Source organism: Pelmatolapia mariae, linkage group LG3_W (assembly GCF_036321145.2).
Source record: "Pelmatolapia mariae isolate MD_Pm_ZW linkage group LG3_W, Pm_UMD_F_2, whole genome shotgun sequence".
Lineage (NCBI taxonomy): Eukaryota > Metazoa > Chordata > Actinopteri > Cichliformes > Cichlidae > Pelmatolapia > Pelmatolapia mariae.
The window spans coordinates 31,229,095-31,249,073 of NC_086229.1; the positions used below are offsets into that span (position 1 = coordinate 31,229,095).

General features: G+C 39.1%; 1 protein-coding gene across 1 annotated transcript in view; it reads right to left on the bottom strand.

The window, feature by feature from the left end:
* Nucleotides 1-19,979, bottom strand: part of LOC134621997 (E3 ubiquitin-protein ligase TRIM21-like) — a 470,763-nt gene that overhangs the window by 298,186 nt on the left and 152,598 nt on the right. The window lies entirely within an intron of this gene.

Genomic DNA, 19,979 nt, shown 5'->3' on the forward strand with positions numbered 1-19,979 from the left:
TTTTGTTCCTCTGGTTGTTCATCACAGGATTGCATATCAATATCTTGTTCACTTTCAGACTCAGTTTCGCACAAAAGGGCATCTTTTTCATAGTTGTCAATTTCCATTAAATCTGCTTCATTATAATCATCACTTGCCATGCTGGCTTCATCACTGCTGTCATCATCAGGTAACGTTGGATCACAAAGCAATGCATCATCTCTGATAACGATATCAGTGTACTGTGGATGAATCTGTTTCAGTTTATGCAGGGCTTGGATCAGTTTAGACCAGGTGACAGTCTGGAACAGCTGATGGCCTTTGTAGCACAGACGTCTTTTCAATTTCACCCTCATTATCTGTGATTGGCTTCTGAGCCGAGGCAAACAGTCAACTGTTTGTTGGACTTCAGATGGTACACACACCACATTACCACGTATGAGTCTTTGTCTGCCTTTTGGGAGTGGAATAATCTTTGCAAATGGTATGCATTTGGCAATCAGATGTCTCTCCAGAATGTTGAGATCACACAGTTCAGCTGGGATATCCTGCAGTTCCAAACCATTGACAGCAGCAAGCCTTGGCATGCGTCCACTTTTGAGGTAATTGTGACAGGTGTGACAGATATACTCCTTTTTTCTCTCAACAGGAAAGCTGCACTGATCATTACATGCTTCATCACACACATGAACATATTTACCAGTTAGACACTGCTGAGCTACAGTTTGGTGTTTTGAGTAATTATCTCTTTTGCAGATTTTCACCTGATTAGGAAAAGAAGCTTTTAGACAAACAGTACAAACATAAGATGGTGCTGACTTAATGTTTGATCTGAAACAAGATATGGCCTCATTCATTAAACTGTTATCTGGATGACACTGTAAACTTTCAGCTGGTCGATGCATCTGTGAGTATTTTCTTTTTATTTTCATTGCACATCTGACATTATGCATCTGTCTAAAAGACAAACTGTTCCAATATTTTACTCTCATTCGTTCTCTCATATTGTCCCTGTGTTGCTGCTGAAATATTCTCTCTTTGCAATAACGTCTAGTGATGTAGGATTGTTTTTTCTGTCTAAATTCTTCACTTTCTTTATATAGGTTAGAAACATATGACCTCATGTAAGTTTTATGTTTCTCTCTGAATTCATCACAAGTTCTGTATATTCTTCTTATATAATCTTTCTGTTTTTCTTTGAATACAGGAGAATCTCTATATGCTCTTGTTATACGTTCCTTCTGCTTTTTTCTGAATACAGAAGATTGTCTATAACATTCTCTATATGTTTTTTTCATACGTTCCTTCTGCTTTTCTCTGAATATAGGATTGTCTTTATACATCCATATGACATGTTCTCTTTTTTTCTCTCTAATTTGAGCATTTTCTTTATACATCTTTCTCATATGCTCTCTCTGATTCTCTCTATATTTAGCATTTAATTTATACAAATTATTTTTGTACACACCTTTTTTCTGTCTGTGATCAGTATCATTAGACTTTCTACTGGAATTTTTTTTCTTTGCATTAAAGCTTTCATTGGAAGTGTATATCTGCCGTTCTTTCTTTTTCTGATTTTCCTTCCTTTGTGGTAGTTTTTGTTGGGCCAATAATCTTCTCCTAATTTTTCTCCTTTCCTGTTTATTATGTTTCAACAGTTTAAGTGAGAGTTCCTGTGTTGTCTTAGTTGAACAGGAGGAAATGTTTGAATCATTCTGAGGAACAGAATCTGATTTTACCTGAGTGTCTCTCACAGAAGATGCAGATGTTTCATTTTCAAAATAATCAGAAGGACAATAGTTCATCTCAGCAGCAGCTGTGTCATTGGAATAATCCACTCTGGATGACGTCACTTTAGTGGTTAAAGTGTTGGTTCCAGTTTTCTGTGTCTGCTTGGTGGATGTTTGGAAGTTTAATTCATGAACAGTTTCATTGAGAACCGGTTCTGGAGCACTTTTAGCTGTTTGTCTGTATTCAGTGGTTTGATTAGCATCTTTTTGGTCAGCAGTGTTTCCACTGTGAAACTCAACAGGCTGTAGCTCATAAGTGCAGGTTGGTGCGATGCTACACATTCGGTACAAGCATTTGAGCCTGTCAATCATGTGGTTAAGACGTGTGAATTTTAACATAACTGCAGTTCCACCACTTACAGCTAGCGACAATGGCATTCCTGTAGACTTACGTGAGTGAGGGTCAAAATATGCGTATTCACCAGAAGTCAGCCTGCAAACTGCGATGACATTTCCTCCCATGACTAGCAAAGCGTAGCGAACCGCTGAAACCAAACACTGTAGTCCCTGTTCAAGGCTCGGAAGGTGATCTGTACCATCAAATGTGCCATAATGAGCTAACAGAGACATGTCCACTTGATACTCGTGTCTGCGGCTGGTGACCACTGTGGGAAGCTCATCGGAGGCTAGAAACACGCTGTTCACAAACCTCTTTCTGGCATCTGAATACATGGCATGGCCCTTGTCCAACACACGGTTAAGGTCTGCTCTGGTAATGAATTCATCCTCGTGTAAGAATGACAGGAAAACCAAACTGTTAGCCATGCATTGATGATTCCTGTACTTTCCATACTTAGCAGAGGCCTGGCTTCGGGACGCACAGATGCTACTCACTCGTGGATGACTTTCACTGTTTGTAACCTGTACATGAGACGGTCCTGGGGCTTGTTCATCATGCTGCGTTTGCAGAGTTACCTGGGGTTCAGTCTGGATTACCTGCTGTACTTTGGCATTTGGCACAGATGATGAGCAAACACCTCTCTTTACCACATCTGCATAAGACACTGCAGCTGTCTGAGCACTGCTCTGCACTTCTGGACTGGGAACAGTTGTAACAGACACCTTTACCTGCTCACCGCTCTGAGAAACATCTACCTGTTCTTTCTGCTTTTGCCATCTAAGCTTCTGGGACTGCGACCTTTGACCTTTTCTCGGCATTTTATCGAAGTACAAACTGAAGCTTATATGTATTTATACAAAGATCTAAATAGAACTCGACCTGTAAACAGTGAAGAACCAATAACTCTTCAAGTTACTAATAATCTGAAAAAATGTCAATATAAATATAAAAATGTTCCAATGTTTTTTTAAATATGTAAATAGATGTAAAAGGTTGACTTTAATCCAAACTCAATATAAAAGATATTCAGTTATTTGAAAAGACTTGGCTCAGTTTTATTGTAGCTTTTTCCAAAACAGAATATTTTTACTTCTGATATTTTAACCAGACTTGTTAATGACTAGATCTTAGCTTCTGTAAAGGGATATACAGAATAAATCACAATAACCAACAGGCTATAATAAAACTCGTAGTTTTTAAGTAGAGCGTGTGTAAATCTTTCAGATATCTAAAATGTAAAGCAAATATAAACAGCTGTGGTGATGTGGTGATCAGATGACAGGCGATGAGGATTCTTCAGCTGGATGTTCTGCAGCAGTCAGGAAACAGGAAGTCTGGGTCCTCAGGGCAGCTTCTCGATGACAATTGTGTCTGAACACTTACACTGAGTAACGGAAATGGGTTTGTCCCTAAATAATAATAGTATAACCCTATTATAGTCAAATGTTACTGACAATGAAACAGACTAGCAAAATGTATCTGAAGTTATCTAATTTAATATTTTTGTGAATACAGCAGTCTGAATGTGTTGTATAATATAACAAGTTTATCTTATTACAAAAAACCTTTAAGGTGTAAATTTTATATAATGTATCAAAGTAATTGCACCTCTAAGCCAAAGTATCAGTATTTATTCCAAAGTATCCAAGTAAAAATTAAAATTACAAATCTACAGCTGTGTAAATAGTTTCTACTGTACTGTAATTCTACTATTGTAATTTCAACTTTCTACTTGTAATTTCCAGCAAAAAGACTGGATGTGAGAGAGTTTAACGATAGGCAAGAAGGATCAGTGAGAGCAGAGACCTGTCAGAATTCTGTAACAGATCGATGAAGTACTGGTAACTTCAATTTCCCAAAAATGGGGACCATGTCAAAACTTGATTTCGCCAGACAAAACTTGATTCCATTCAAAATTTGATTCCAGTTAAAACCGTGATTTTTGATAACTTAGATAGAGCTTGTGGGATAGAGTGAAGCAAGATAGAACGGCTTGTCAAAATAGATAGAGTGGGGAGAGTGATAGGACAGACTGAATGGCTTGTCAATGATAGAGAGAGAGAGGGTTTTCTGCAGCAGGTCACCTGTAAGACACAAAGGGACTGGAATTAGGCATATTTCCAATAAACGTAGCTTGCCAGTATTTTTCAGACAATAAGGCACACTTAAAATCCTTTAATGTTCTCAAAAATAGACTGAGCGCCTTATGTATTTATTCTGGCTGTGTTTACTGACTTCAAACCAATTCTATGTGGGACGCGGCGCTGCAAAATCTCTCAAACTGTATTAGTACAACTTTGGTAAGCTACCGTAGTTAGGAGCCTCACGGTGTAATTCGCACTGTGCTTCAACAAAATATTATGCTGTGTGTGTGTGTGTATAAGGACCTGGCAACTGTTAAGAGCCATGCTTACGAAGGAGGTTTCAAACTGATCAGCTCATGAAGAATTTGATGGATTTGTGGAAGAGGAATAAACTGAAAAAGTGAATGTGTCGTTCTGTATTTTATGTGTTACAACTGAACAATGTTGTGGATTATTGTGAATGAGTTGAATACAGCTTGACTCATCTGGCTGTTTTGTTTGGCTTAATGTACCTCATGTTTAAAAAACAGACCCGTTCATTGCCCTTATGCCTTATAATCTGAAAAATATGGTGCATATTGCACTGAACGACAATGTTTAACAAATGGTGGTGGAACTGATATGAGGACATTTTTGCATTCTGTTAACACAATAAAAACAGTGTATTGACTGAAACCAAGATGTGCTGCAACAGTTACTGTAAGTATTATATGGTCCAAACAAACCTACACACTGACATTAGAGCAGTCAGTTTCAGGCTCCCTGCTTTGCATTAACCTTACATCCACTCAACTCAAATTTAATGATTCACTGGCCAAAAAGAACACAGATCCTTTCTCACATTTGCCTAAAAACATCTTGATGATCACCAAGAGCTGTGCTGACTCACTGCACTAAACTGAGTCTCCTACAGTGAGAGACGAATTTCGGAAAAACACCAGCATTTAAGTCAAACATGATGCTGTTACTGTGATGGTCCAGAGTTCCTTTACTACTTCAGGACCTGCATCATGCCGTCAGGACCTGAGCTTCAGATTAATCATACTTGGGATTCACCGCAGGAAACTGATGAATTGATCCAAAACACACAAGGCACTCTGAACGAAACAAAACTCTTGGTACAGACTAATCAGATTCTGGACTTCAATGAAATTGAGAACTTTACATGACTTGAAAACCGTATATTGGACCTTAATGAAACAAAATGTGAAAGTGGAGTTGTCCAAAATCCCCCCAGTGATGCAAATCAGTCATTAATAGTTACTGTAAATGCTTGATGGTACTTGTTGCTATTAGGGCTATTAGACTGGGTATTAGACTGCAACATGTTTTTACATTAGACCAGGTTGTTGTGGTTTGATTTTCTGTGCTTTATAAACAGAATGAATCACTGTGAAACTGCTTTTTCTAATTTATATATTTATCCAGGTTATCCTTGTTAGATTATTTAAACATTTAAATGTGACAAAAAACAACAACAACATAAACAAAAGAAATCTGCAAGGAAGAAACACTTTTCCCAGCACTGGACCTCAGACAAATCTTTACTTACCAGACTTGAGACGATCAGATCAGCAGTCTAAAGAAAGGAAACAATTCATCAGATCAGTGTTTAATGATTCAGACAGTTGAGCCTCTTCGCACACAATCCAATTTACTGTGACATAAAATAACTAGTAAAATCCTCAATTTCTTCAAGCTTTTATGAACATTAGCTGCAGAGTCTCACATGGCTATAAGGTGCAATAAAAGCATTCATACTACAGAAGTGCAAAGAATAGGCACTAATATTTGTTGGCACAAATGCAGGATATACCAAATATTTCCAACACAGAAGCTTTGTGGCTCAAACATCAGATCACTGTTTAATGACTTGTGCCTTGTGTCACACGCAATCTGATTTACTGTGACATAAAATAACTAGTACAATTATTATTTTCCCTTAACAACTTACTGTACTATAAAGAGGACTAATATTAGCTGTAGAGTCTCACATGGCTATAACGTGTAATATAAGCATTCATACTACAGAAGTGCAAAGAATAGGCACCAATATTTGTTGGCACAAATGCAGGATATACCTGTTGGAAGGAATATTTATGTATTTTGCAATATTTCCCTTTTTGCCAACATTTCTATTTAATTTTCAAACACACTGTATTCACTAAATAATTAATAAACTAATTTTAACTTATAGCATAAATAGAGAACACACTGACTTTAATATACCAAACACTGTGCAGTCACAGCTCTAGTTCTCTTAGTGTTTTTTCTCAGTGCTTAAGTGCTTAAAATCAGACATAAACGGCTATTAAATTTCAGGGACAGTCAGAGGTCCTGTGTGGGGGCTTTGCTGCTTCAGATTACAAATCCTGACCATTTGTTTTTGCCCATCAGTAAATGGATGTCACAAAAAGCAAAACTACTGTATGTAAATTGTCAGACATGCTATACAATGACAGTGTCATATTGCTTGAGTTATAATCACTGTTTACTTACCAGCAAAGGCAAAACCAAAGATCTGTTTCAATCTGTGTAACAAAAGATGAACACAAATACAGAATGAGACAACTCAAATCAGCGTCAGTCAATACTGCTTTATTAATTTTAATTATAATAATAATTTAGTATTATTATTATTATTATTATTATTAATAATAATAATAATAATAATAATAATAATAATTTAATTTTAATACTTTCGGTAGTCAAAAAGATTCAGTTAACTTCTGTGTTTACTACAGCTGGAATACAAACAACAACTGTCGTCTGTTTTCTTTTTTCTACACCTTATTAAAGATAACCATGTTCATTAAAGGTAATATGTGGTTTCATCCATTTGCAATAAGCCACACAAGTTTCTTAGTCATGTTAAACTCTAATAGTCTAAGGAGCTTGGAAAGAAAGTGTCTGGACTTGTTCACTGAAGAAGCTTCCCACCATCTAATGGTGACATCACAATTTCAAAGTATGCAACAATCATAAATGAAAGCTTGAATGATATATCTGTTTTTTATCTGGTTTTAACATTTGAGGTGGCCTACATTCAAATTCTGCTGCCTAAAAATATTATCAATTGCATACACCATCATTTAGTATAATACATGCTGTTGTTTTAAAGCAAATATCTACATACTATAATATTAATGGCCCACTGCTGCATTTTATTTATTTGAAGTTAGCCCCTTTTTGTTTTTAATTTCATTCATGTTCCATAAAGAGAGAAGTCCCCCAAGACCTCCAGATTTTGGTTATATTTAAAAGTAGGACTGCACAAAACAGTTCTTAAGAATTAAAAAGTCAACTCTTATTGTTCTTACATTAACTATGTGTTTTATAATCAGTCTCCCTTCCCTTAATTAACCTGCAACACAGACACACGGGCATACAAGCACGTGACTCTTTCTCCTGCTGATCAGCCAGAGGCTCCTATTAAGTCGCCACACCTGGTGCTTCAGCAGTTATTGGTTCTAAGATGGCTGTTAAATACCTTTACAACCTGAAGAATGAGCCTGTTTTAACCTACCTACCGATTTGTGAGGAGTAGAACTAACTGCACCTTCTGTAACAGTCTCACAAACACTAACACACCAAATGAAGCTAATAAAACAACACTAACTGTAGTTTACAGTAAAATGAACCGTCTTCATTTCAAACCGGAGCTAGGCATTAGAATTGGGTTGTTAGCATTAGCTCATAAAACACTCCCTTTAATAATACAAGTCTTTACTAAAAAAGCATTCATTGTGTTACTTTAATCAGAGTTATACTTCGACTGGATTTATAAGTCACTAACAAAAGCTCAGTAAATCCCTCAAACAGCTTATAAACATTTATTTACATAGAAGAGAAGCAGAGAAGTAGCTCTTACCGCAGCGATTGGGGAAGTGGGCGGAGACGTGCGAGTGAGCCGGAGTCAAAAAAGAGGCATTTACTGGTAGTGGGAAATCCCGCCAGTACAAAAAGTTGGCATTGAAAACGTGAAAAATATATGTAAATCTATTATTATATGAGATTTATTTGCTACAGAAAGAAAGTAGCAGAATTTGAAGTATGTAAATTGAATAAATATTCCAAACAGGATTATTAGAATTTTAAATAATGGTTAAATTCATTAATAAATATTAGGTTATTATGTTAAAATGTAATATATATTAAAACATTTATTTAACTGACAGGATCAATAAGAACAGTCTTCTCCTCAACACCAATACCAAGGAGCTGGTGATGGAGTGCACAAGACCTAAAAAAACAGTGCAGGACAGTATGCAATGATGGGGAGATAGATATTGTGCAGAGCAGATGAGGAGGAAGTTGTATTCTAAAATGGAGAACAAATAACACAGTCACCTAAGTATCCTCACAGGACAGCAGAAAGTACAGTAACAGGTTCCTCTCACTGAGGTATCCTGAGCTAAATGGACTTGGCACCACTCGTTTACCTGTGCTACAGTGAGGCAAAGGTGTGGTTGTCTACAACAAGTCTGTGTTCAGCAAAGGCTTTAAAGACCACCATGCAAACTATAAATAAATAACATAGCAGTTATACTTAGTCTTTTTACAGCAGCCCTCTCTATAAAAGCACATTTGTCATATAAATATAACTGTTTTAACACAAATACTATATTTAGCAGAAATATTATGATTTGGCAAAAATACTATGCTTTGGAACAAATACCAGGATTTGGCACAAATACTATGAGCAGTAATAATATAACATAGTAGAAATACTGTTATTTTGTGGAAATACAATGCTTTGGCACAAATACCATGATATGGCAAAAACACTATGATTTAGCAGAAATACTATGATTGAGCAGAAGTACTAAGATGTAGTAAAAGTACTTTGATTTAACAGAAATAAAATTATGGAGAAGTAATACTGAAAATTTTGCAGAAAAGAGGTGAATCAGCAGAATTTCTGCAGAAAAGAGGCAAAGAAGCAGAACGTTGTGCTGAAAAGAGATGAATCAGCAAAAAAAGCCAAAAAAGCTGGAATTTGTGCTGAAAAGGGGTGAAAAAAATGAAAATTTTGCTGAAAAGGGGAGAAGAAGCTAAAGTATACCAAATCAAAGTATTTGTGCCAAAACATAGTGTTTCTGCCATATTGTGGTACTACTACATTACAACATGAATACGGATTAAAGATTAAATAAACTGGCAACAAATTCCTCCACTACAAACCAGTCTGATACCACTTCTTGGCAGTGTTCACATTTAATAAGGCACTACCCAAAAGGCGCCACAAGAGGGCACTCCAACACAAGAGATGACCTATGTACACTGATGCACTTAGTAACAGTCAGCCTCCTACTTTGCCACTACGTAATACAGCGGAAATACAGTAGCAGAAATACAATGTTTTTGCAGAAACACTGTAATTTCACTCAAATACTATGAAATAGCAGTAATACTATGATTTGGCAGAAATACTATGTTTCAGTACAAATACTATGACAAAGCAGAAATACAATGACTTAGAAGTAATACTATAACAAAAGGGATTTCTCAAAATACTATGAAATTGCAGTAATTCTATGATTTGGCAGAAATACTGTACTTCGTCCAAATACAATGCTTTGGTAAAAATACTATACTTTGATTTGAACTCTATGATTTGAAAAAGATGAAAGCATTGAAAAAGGTGAAAAGGCTGAAAATTTTGCAGAAAAGAGATGAATCAGCAGAATTTCTGCAGAAAAGAGGCAAAGAAGCAGAACGTTGCGCTGAAAAGAGGTGAATGAGCAGAATTTCTGCTGAAAAGAGGCAGAATTTCTGCTGAAAAGAGGCAGAAGGTTCTGTATGTAGAAAAAGAAACACGATGAACCATGTGTGAAATAAATAAAGAAATGAAATGAAAGAACAACCTGATTCTGCTCAAATTCACCAATCAGAGCTACTGCCTCTGTCTGCTTCATTAGGCTGGGTACTTGTATGTATTTCGGTCCATATTAGAAAAGCTGCTAAAATTATAAAACTTTGCAGAATTGTAATAAATGATCAATATAAATGACAGGTCTGTGATAGTGTATACATTTGTAGTGAAAAAACAAATGTTGACCAAGGTGGGATTGAACCCACGACCTTTGAGGTGCAGAGCCGTGTCATTACTGATTGCGCCAGCTGCAAAGGGGGCGGGCGGCTGAAAAACAAATAGATCAGCAATCAGAAAAAAATGAAAATTTTGCTGAAAAGGGGTGAAGAAGCTAAAGTATACCAAATCAAAGTATTTGTGCCAAAACTTCCATATTGTGGTACTACTACATTACAACATGAATACGGATTAAAGATGAAAGAAAATGGCAACAAATTCCTCCACTACAAACCAGTCTGATACCACTACTTTGCAGTGTTCACATTTACTAAGGCACTACCCAAAAGGCGCCACAAGAGGGCACTCCAACACAAGAGATGACCTATGTACACTGATGCACTTAGTAACAGTCCTGCCTCCTACTTTGCCACTACGTAATACAGCGGAAATACAGTAGCAGAAATGCAATGTTTTTGCAGAAACACTGTAATTTCACTCAAATACTATGAAATAGCAGTAATACTATGAGATTTGGCAGAAATACTATGTTTCAGTACAAATACTATGACAAAGCAGAAATACTATGACTTAGAAGTAATACTATAACAAAAGGGATTCCTCAAAATACTATGAAATTGCAGTAATTCTATGATTTGGCAGAAATACTGTACTTCGTCCAAATACAATGCTTTGGTAAAAATACTATATTTTGATTTGAACTCTATGATTTGAAAAAGATGAAAGCATTGAAAAAGGTGAAAAGGCTGAAAATTTTGCAGAAAAGAGATGAATCAGCAGAATTTCCGCAGAAAAGAGGCAAAGAAGCAGAACGTTGCGCTGAAAAGAGGTGAATCAGCAGAATTTCTGCTGAAAAGAGGCAGAACAACCTGGTTCTGCTCAAATTCACCAATCAGAGCTACTGCCTCTGTCTGCTTCATTAGGCTGCGTACTTGTATGTATTTCGGTCCATATTAGAAAAGCTGCTAAAATCATAAAACTTTGCAGAATTGTAATAAATGATCAATATAAATGACAGGTCTGTGATAGTGTATAAATTTGTAGTGAAAAAAAAAAGTTGAACAAGGGGGGATTGAACCCACGACCGTTGAGCTGCAGAGCCGTGTCATTACTGATTGCGCCACCTGGGATGGAGACAATTGGCTCAAAAAACATAGACATGACCAGTCAGAAAATAGATCGCGGTGAGCGGCGAAAAGCGCCTTTTTTTGGAGTTACAAAACGTCGTGTAACTCAAAAACTAGGAGGGATAGAAGCATAATTCTTGTACTGGGTGAATCAGCGGACTTTGGTGTATCTGGACTGCGATTTTCATAGCTCTTTGTGCCTCCGTCGCGGAGATATGACGAGAGAAGAAACGGCTTCATTTCCAGAGTTTGAAGACTGAGAGAAGGACAGATTTCCACCCCTCAAACAAACGTAATTTATGGCTCAACGGTAAGATGAATGAAAAAACTGATTCCACTGTGAGTGTCAGGAGTGTCTGAAGATATATTGGCACAAGCCTCATGTCCTAACTTTGCTTTGTTAATTAGATATGGCGATCTAAAAATGCCTCCCGTTACAGAATTTCAGCTCTGAATTTCAAAACCTCCCCATACACTTTGAATGGGGACTTGTCAGACTTTGTGTCACTTTGAGGTAAATTGCGAAAAAACTGTGAATCTCACAATAAAGATATTGACATTGTCTGAAAGCCAGCAAAAATACCTACGTTTTGATGTATAATTTGTGGGGGTTGAGTGAAAATTGAGTGAGTAGCAAGAAGTTGTTCAGACATGAAGAGAAAATTCAGAACAGACCAGCACTCACTCTGAGTTAATTGCACAGAATTGTGGAAGTTTCCCATTCATTTCAATGGGATGGGACAAATTAAAAGAAAAAAGTGTAATATTTTAAAAAGTATAATAGTAATAAACACCAAAAGTCATAGCAGGAATTAGCAGAAAGAGCAGAACAGTTTAGAGTTTGAACGGAGAAAATCGGCTGAAAACTGAGGGAGTAGTTAAGCGGCAAAGAAAGTGGCAACTTGAAGAATAAAGTATAAAGAATAAAGAGAAACAGGAACTCAATAGTGTGGAAGCCCTTTAGGGCATCCACACAATAAAGAATAAAGAGAAACAGGAACTCAATAGTGTGGATGCTTCCAGCATCCACACAATAAAGAATAAAGAGAAACAGGAAAACAATAGTGTGGATGCCATGAGGCATCCACACAATAACTAGAAAGCTAAAATTTCAGAAGAAATTTTATGTGTGCCTATGCCGCTGGTAATCAGTGTAGTTTGCCATTCATACGGCTGCTTAGGGCAAAACTCAGAAGAGCAGCCATTCTCCACCATGAATTATGGTAAAAACAAACACCGCTCGCGCTTCACAGATGACAGCTTACAGTTTTGGGTAAAGATGAGGTGACTTTGTACAGCCCCGATTTGCAGACACTGTGCACAGAGGTTCATGAGCAGAAGTCCCATTGTACCACGGCAGACCCGACAATGTTTGCACAAACACGCTTTGAAGCATTACGTTATGGACCACTTTTCACACATGGTTGGTGTACCCACCCAGCCAGCTGTAGCTTTTTAACTCACAGCCCGACACACACCCAAAAAACAGCCGAGAGAGCACAGACTATGCCCGAGAGGCGTGATTGCAGATGCCCGTCAGGTGGGTCCACCTCCCCTGCAGCGGCACTGCAGACCACGCCCCGCCACACACATCAAACACGTAAAATAAATATTTATGCACTTTCGCATTCACTTTTTGTTTTTTGTTATTTTTACACAGTGTTCTGAATGATGAACAATGGTGTACAGCCAGTCTTGTGTATTATTATACAAACTTTGGCTGTAAGATTCAGATAACTATTTAATAAAAAGCTAAATATTTTATATGAGAGTAAGAAAGAAAAGTATATCTTTGTTTCACCCTTTCCCTGTTAATGCCCTACCTGGCCCCCTGGCAAAAGCTCTGCTAGATCCGCCACTGCACAGTTACCAGCTGTCAGCTACACAAAAACAGGAGCTTGGTGTTTATTTTTCTCTCAGAAACAGTTCATAACTTCCCTCATTCATGTCACTTAAAGGGTAAACCTGTTTCTCCATCACCAGTTCAGCTCTGATGATTCAGTAAGGACATCTTCTGGTTTCATCTTTATGCTCCAGCAAACATCAGCTGATACTAGAAATTAAAATCAAATGAATTCTAACAACAGCTGATCAAGCTGTTGTTTAGCGTGAGAACAGCCGATCATTGATCAGTTTCATGATTTACGTTTCAACAGGCGAGAGAATGACAGGGGAGGCTTCGTAACGACAGAATAAATCAAAATATTTTCTCTGAATGTGGGACGATTCCGTTTGTACAGCAACTCTATGAACTAACCCTTATGAATAAAATAAAGTTCAAGGTCAGTAACTTAGCGTGCACACAGGTGTATAGGCGCATACAGCTGTATAGAAACTCCCATGGCAGTACGATTGTAAAAGGTCAACGAAAATAAATTACACCTAAACTCGGTTTATATCTGACCCAAATAGAGTGCAGTTCATAACTTCTTACCTGAAATTCAGTTCACCTCATGCTCCTGCCTTAGCTTTCCCTGATCCATGATTGAAGTCCGCGTTAGCAACCACCGGTCGCTTCGCCGCCTCGTATGTCTCGTTCGCGGCATGTCCTTTCTGTCACACACCGGTGGATAGCTGCCCTCTGTTGTAGGTTCACCACCAAACAACTCAGTTATTTTTTCCACATCGACCAGCATCATCGGCCCATATAAACGAAAAATAAGTCCAGCTAAAACACAAGACTCTTGGCGAGCGATCAGGTTATGAAACAAGCGTCAGCTGTGTCACTGTATGCGAAGCCCAGGTGCTCGAAGGATCGCTAGCGGCGCTAGCTAGCTACGCTAGCGGCGCTAGCTACGCTAGCCGGCTATCAGCAACACATAAGATAACTGTTGCTAATAAGTCCGAAAAATAAGTCCAGCTAAAACACAGACCCTTCGGCGAGCGATCGGGTGACCAATCGGGTGATGAAACGATAGTCAGCCGCCTCGGTGTAAGCTATGCCTGGGTGCTTTTTCATGAAGGGTCGCTAGCTAGCTAGCTAGCGGCGCTAGCTAGTTAGCCGGCTAGCAGCAACATCGTCAGATAACTGTTACTAATATGGGGCGTTTTGACAAAACGAGCAGATATTTGAAGTTTACACACCTACATTCTTGCCTGAATATATCTTAAAAGTTTATTTTGTGACCTAGAAACACTAATAAAAGACATTTAAAACGAAGGCGTGTCCGCCATTTTTTAACTCGGCAGAGGTGTGCAGAACGAAACTAAACGACACCTAAATTTGGTTTATATCTGACCCAAATAGAGTGCATTTCATAACTTCTTACCTGAAATTCAGTTCACCTCACGCTTCTGCCTTAGTTTTACCTGATCCACGATTGAGGTCCGCGTTATCTACCACCGGTCGATCGGCGGTCGCCTCCCCGCCTGTATGTGTCTTTCCTCGCATGTTCTTTCTGTCACACACCGGTGGATAGCTGCCCTCGGAAGTAGCTCATGTTAGCCACCACCAAACAACTCAGTTATTTTTTCCACATCGACCAGCATTATCGGCCCATATAAACGAAAAATAATTCCAGCTAAGACACAGACTGTTGGCGAGCCGATCGGGTGGTGAAACGATGTCAGCAGTGTCACTGTATGCGAAGCCCGAGTGCTCGAAGGGTCCCTAGCGCAGCTAGCGGTGCTAGCTAGCCAGCTAGCCTCAGGCAGAAACGACATCGTCAGAACACCTTTGCTAATATGGGATGTTTTGACAAAACGAGCAGATATTTGAAGTTTACACAACTACATTCTCGCCTGAAAATATCTTAAAAGTTTATTTTGTGACCTAGAAACAGTATTAAGAGGAAAATAAAAACTAAGTGATGGCTGCCATTGTTTGACTCGGCAGAGGCCTGCTATGAATTGTGGGATATGGAGTTTTCCACCAAGCATTACCGTAACTTTTGAATGATTTGCGCAACCTTAAAAATTCCAATGGCTCCTCAAAGCAGCGACGCTGTGCGCACCGTTGATATTGTCATCATTACGGTAATGCAAATAAGGGTAGACAGGCCGTACTACTCCCGGCATACCACTAGAGAGAGCCAACACACCACAAATGAAGTTTGAAATTTGTTTCAATGGGACCAAAAGATGGCGCCAACACACCACAAATGAAGTCTGTTTCTATGGCGCCAAAAGAAGAATCTTTCTAAATTTGCACTAAAATCTAAATATTTCAAAATCTATAAAAGTTATAAACACCAAAAGTCATACCATACTAGTACAGCTCCAGCCGCACAAAATGATCTAACATATGTAACCCTATTGTCAAAACTGTTAGGCAGAGAGGCGCGGGAAAATTTTCACTAAAATATTAATATTTAAAAAACTATAAAAGTCATAAACACCAAAAGTCATAGCACACCATTCCAGATCCAGACACACAAAATAAGGTAACATATGTGAACCTTGTCCCAAAACTGTGAGTTATGATACGCGACGAAATTTTAGGCGGAAAAAGGAAAATAATAATAATAATAAGAATAATAAATCCGACGAATAGTAATATGTGTGCCTCTTGGCATAGGCACACATAACTAGAAAGCGAAAATTTCAGAAGAAATTTTATGTGTGCCTATGCCGCTGGTAATCAGTGTAGTTTGCCATTCATACGGCTGCTTAGGGCAAAACTCAGAAGAGCAGCCATTCTCCACCATGAATTATGGTAAAAACAAACACCGCTCGCGCTTCACAGATGACAGCTTACAGTTTTGGGTAAAGATGAGGTGACTTTGCACAGCCCCGATTTGCAGACACTGTGCACAGAGGTTCATGAGCAGAAGTCCCATTGTACCACGGCAGACCCGACAAGGTTTGCACAAACACGCTTTGAAGCATTACGTTATGGACCACTTTTCACACATGGTTGGTGTACCCACACAGCCGGCTGTAGCTTTTCAACTCACAGCCCGACACACACCCAAAAAACAGCCGAGAGAGCACAGACTACGCCCGAGAGGCGTGATTGCAGATGCCGCTCAGGCTGGTCCACCTCCCCTGCAGCGGCACTGCAGACCATGCCCCGCCACACACATCAAACACGTAAAATAAATATTTATGCACTTTCGCATTCACTTTTTGTTTTTTGTTATTTTTACACAGTGTTCTGAATGATGAACAATGGTGTACAGCCAGTCTTGTGTATTATTATACAAACTTTGGCTGTAAGATTCAGATAACTATTTAATAAAAAGCTAAATATTTTATATGAGAGTAAGAAAGAAAAGTATATCTTTGTTTCACCCTTTCCCTGTTAATGCCCTACCTGGCCCCCTGGCAAAAGCTCTGCTAGATCCGCCACTGCACAGTTACCAGCTGTCAGCTACACAAAAACAGGAGCTTGGTGTTTATTTTTCTCTCAGAAACAGTTCATAACTTCCCTCATTCATGTCACTTAAAGGGTAAACCTGTTTCTCCATCACCAGTTCAGCTCTGATGATTCAGTAAGGACATCTTCTGGTTTCATCTTCATGCTCCAGCAAACATCAGCTGATACTAGAAATTAAAATCAAATGAATTCTAACAACAGCTGATCAAGCTTAAACGTGCAGCTGTTGTTTAGCGCGAGAACAGCCGATCATTGATCAGTTTCATGATTTACGTTTCAACAGGCGAGAGAATGACAGGGGAGGCTTCATAACGACAGAATAAATCAAAATATTTTCTCTGAATGTGGGACGATTCCGTTTGTACAGCAACTCTATGAACTAACCCTTATGAATAAAATAAAGTTCAAGGTCAGTAACTTAGCGTGCACACAGGTGTATAGGAGCATACAGCTGTATAGAAACTCCCATGGCAGTATGATTGTAAAAGGTCAACGAAAATAAATTACACCTAAACTCGGTTTATATCTGACCCCAATAGAGTGCAGTTCATAACTTCTTACCTGAAATTCAGTTCACCTCACGCTCCTGCCTTAGCTTTCCCTGATCCATGATTGAAGTCCGCGTTAGCAACCACCGGTCGCCTCGCCGCCTCTGATGTCTCGTTCGCGGCACGTCCTTTCTGTCACACACCGGTGGATAGCTGCCCTCTGTTGTAGGTTCACCACCAAACAACTCATTTATTTTTTCCACATCGACCAGCATCATCGGCCCATATAAACGAAAAATAAGTCCAGCTAAAACACAAGACTCTTGGCGAGCGATCAGGTTATGAAACGAGCGTCAGCTGTGTCACTGTATGCGAAGCCCAGGTGCTCGAAGGATCGCTAGCGGCGCTAGCTAGCTACGCTAGCGGCGCTAGCTACGCTAGCCGGCTATCAGCAACACATAAGATAACTGTTGCTAATAAGTCCGAAAAATAAGTCCAGCTAAAACACAGACCCTTCGGCGAGCGATCGGGTGACCGATCGGGTGATGAAACGATAGTCAGCGGCCTCGGTGTAAGCTATGCCTGGGTGCTTTTTCATGAAGGGTCGCTAGCTAGCTAGTTCATATCTGACCCAAATAGAGTGCATTTCATAACTTCTTACCTGAAATTCAGTTCACCTCACGCTTCTGCCTTAGTTTTCCCTGATCCACGATTGAGGTCCGCGTTATCTACCACCGGTCGATCGGCGGTCGCCTCCCCGCCTGTATGTGTCTTTCCTCGCATGTTCTTTCTGTCACACACCGGTGGATAGCTGCCCTCAGTTGTAGCTCGCGTTAGCCACCACCAAACAACTCAGTTATTTTTTCCACATCGACCAGCATCATCGGCCCATATAAACGAAAAATAATTCCAGCTAAGACACAGACTGTTGGCGAGCCGATCGGGTGGTGAAACGATGTCAGCAGTGTCACTGTATGCGAAGCCCGAGTGCTCGAAGGGTCCCTAGCGCAGCTAGCGGCGCTAGCTAGCTAGCCAGCTAGCCTCAGGCAGAAACGACATGTCAGAACACCTTTGCTAATATGAGATGTTTTGACAAAACGAGCAGATATTTGAAGTTTACACAACTACATTCTCGCCTGAAAATATCTTAAAAGTTTATTTTGTGACCTAGAAACAGTATTAAGAGGAAAATAAAAACTAAGTGATGGCCGCCATTGTTTGACTCGGCAGAGGCCTGCTATGAATTGTGGGATATGGAGTTTTCTACCGGTTACCGTAACTATTCAATGGTTCGCGCAACCTTAAAACTTCCAATGGTTCCTGAAAGCAGCGACGCTGTGCGCGCCATTGATATTGTCGTCATTACGGTATTGAAATAAGGGTAGACAGGCTGTACCACTCCCGGCATACCACTAGAGAGAGCCAACACACCACAAATGAAGAGCCAACACACCACAAATGAAGTTTGAAATTTGTTTCAATGGGACCAAAAGATGGCGCCAACACACCACAAATGAAGTCTTTTTCTATGGCGCCAAAAGAAGAATCTTTCTAAATTTGCACTAAAATCTAAATATTTCAAAAACTATAAAAGTTATAAACACCAAAAGTCATACCATACTAGTACAGCTCCAGCCGCACAAAATGATCTAACATATGTAACCCTATTGTCAAAACTGTTAGGCAGAGAGGCGCAGGAAAATTTTTACTAAAATATTAATATTTAAAAAACTATAAAAGTCATTAACACCAAAAGTCATAGCACACCATTCCAGATCCAGACACACAAAATAAGGTAACATATATGAACCTTGTCTCAAAACTGTGGGGCGAGTTATGCGGCGAAATTTTAGGCGGAAAAAGGAAAATAATAAGAACTAGAAAAAATTGCATTTCCTGCGAAAATGCTGTGTGGATGCCTTAACGCTGAAGCTGTCGGCTGAAAAACTGAAAAAGATGAAAAGTAGCAAAAGTTGTATGGTAGTGAAAAAAAAATGTTGTCCTAAGCAGGATTTGAACCTGGCCCTCCTGGGCTCAAGGCAGCAACTCATCTCACTGTGCCAAAGTCACTCTGACAAAGGAAGAGATGAAGAGACTGACAATTATGGTGGAATGAGCAGAAGCTGCTGAGAATTGTCCTGATAACACGTAAAAGGGCTGAAAATTTCGCAGAAAAGAGGTAAATCAGCAGAATTTCTGCAGAAAAGAGGAAAAGAAGCAGAACATTGCGCTGAAAAGAGGAGAATCAGCACAATTTCTGCTGAAAAGAGGCAGAACAACCTGGTTCTGCTCAAATTCACCAATCAGAGGTACTGCTTCTGTCTGCTTCATCAGGCTGTGTACTTGTATATATTTCTGCAAATTTATTGTGCTGATAAGAGGTGAAAAGGCTGAAAATTTTGCAGAAAAGAGGTGAATCAGCTGAATTTCTGCAGAAAAGAGGCAAAGAAGCAGATACTTGCACTGAAAAGAGATGAATCAGCAGAGTTTCTGCTGAAAAGATTTTTTTTTTATGAAAACAGCCAAAAAAGCTGGAATTTGTGCTGAAAAGGGGTGAAAAAAAATTAAAATTTCGCTGAAAAGGGGTGAAGAAGCTAACGTATACCAAATCAAAGTATTTGTGCCAAAACTTCCATATTGTGGTACTACTACATTACAACATGAATACGGATTAAAGATGAAAGAAACTGGCAACAAATTCCTCCACTACAAACCAGTCTGATACCACTACTTCACGTTTACTAAGGCACTACCCAAAAGGCGCCACAAGAGGGCACTCCAACACAAGAGATGACCTATGTA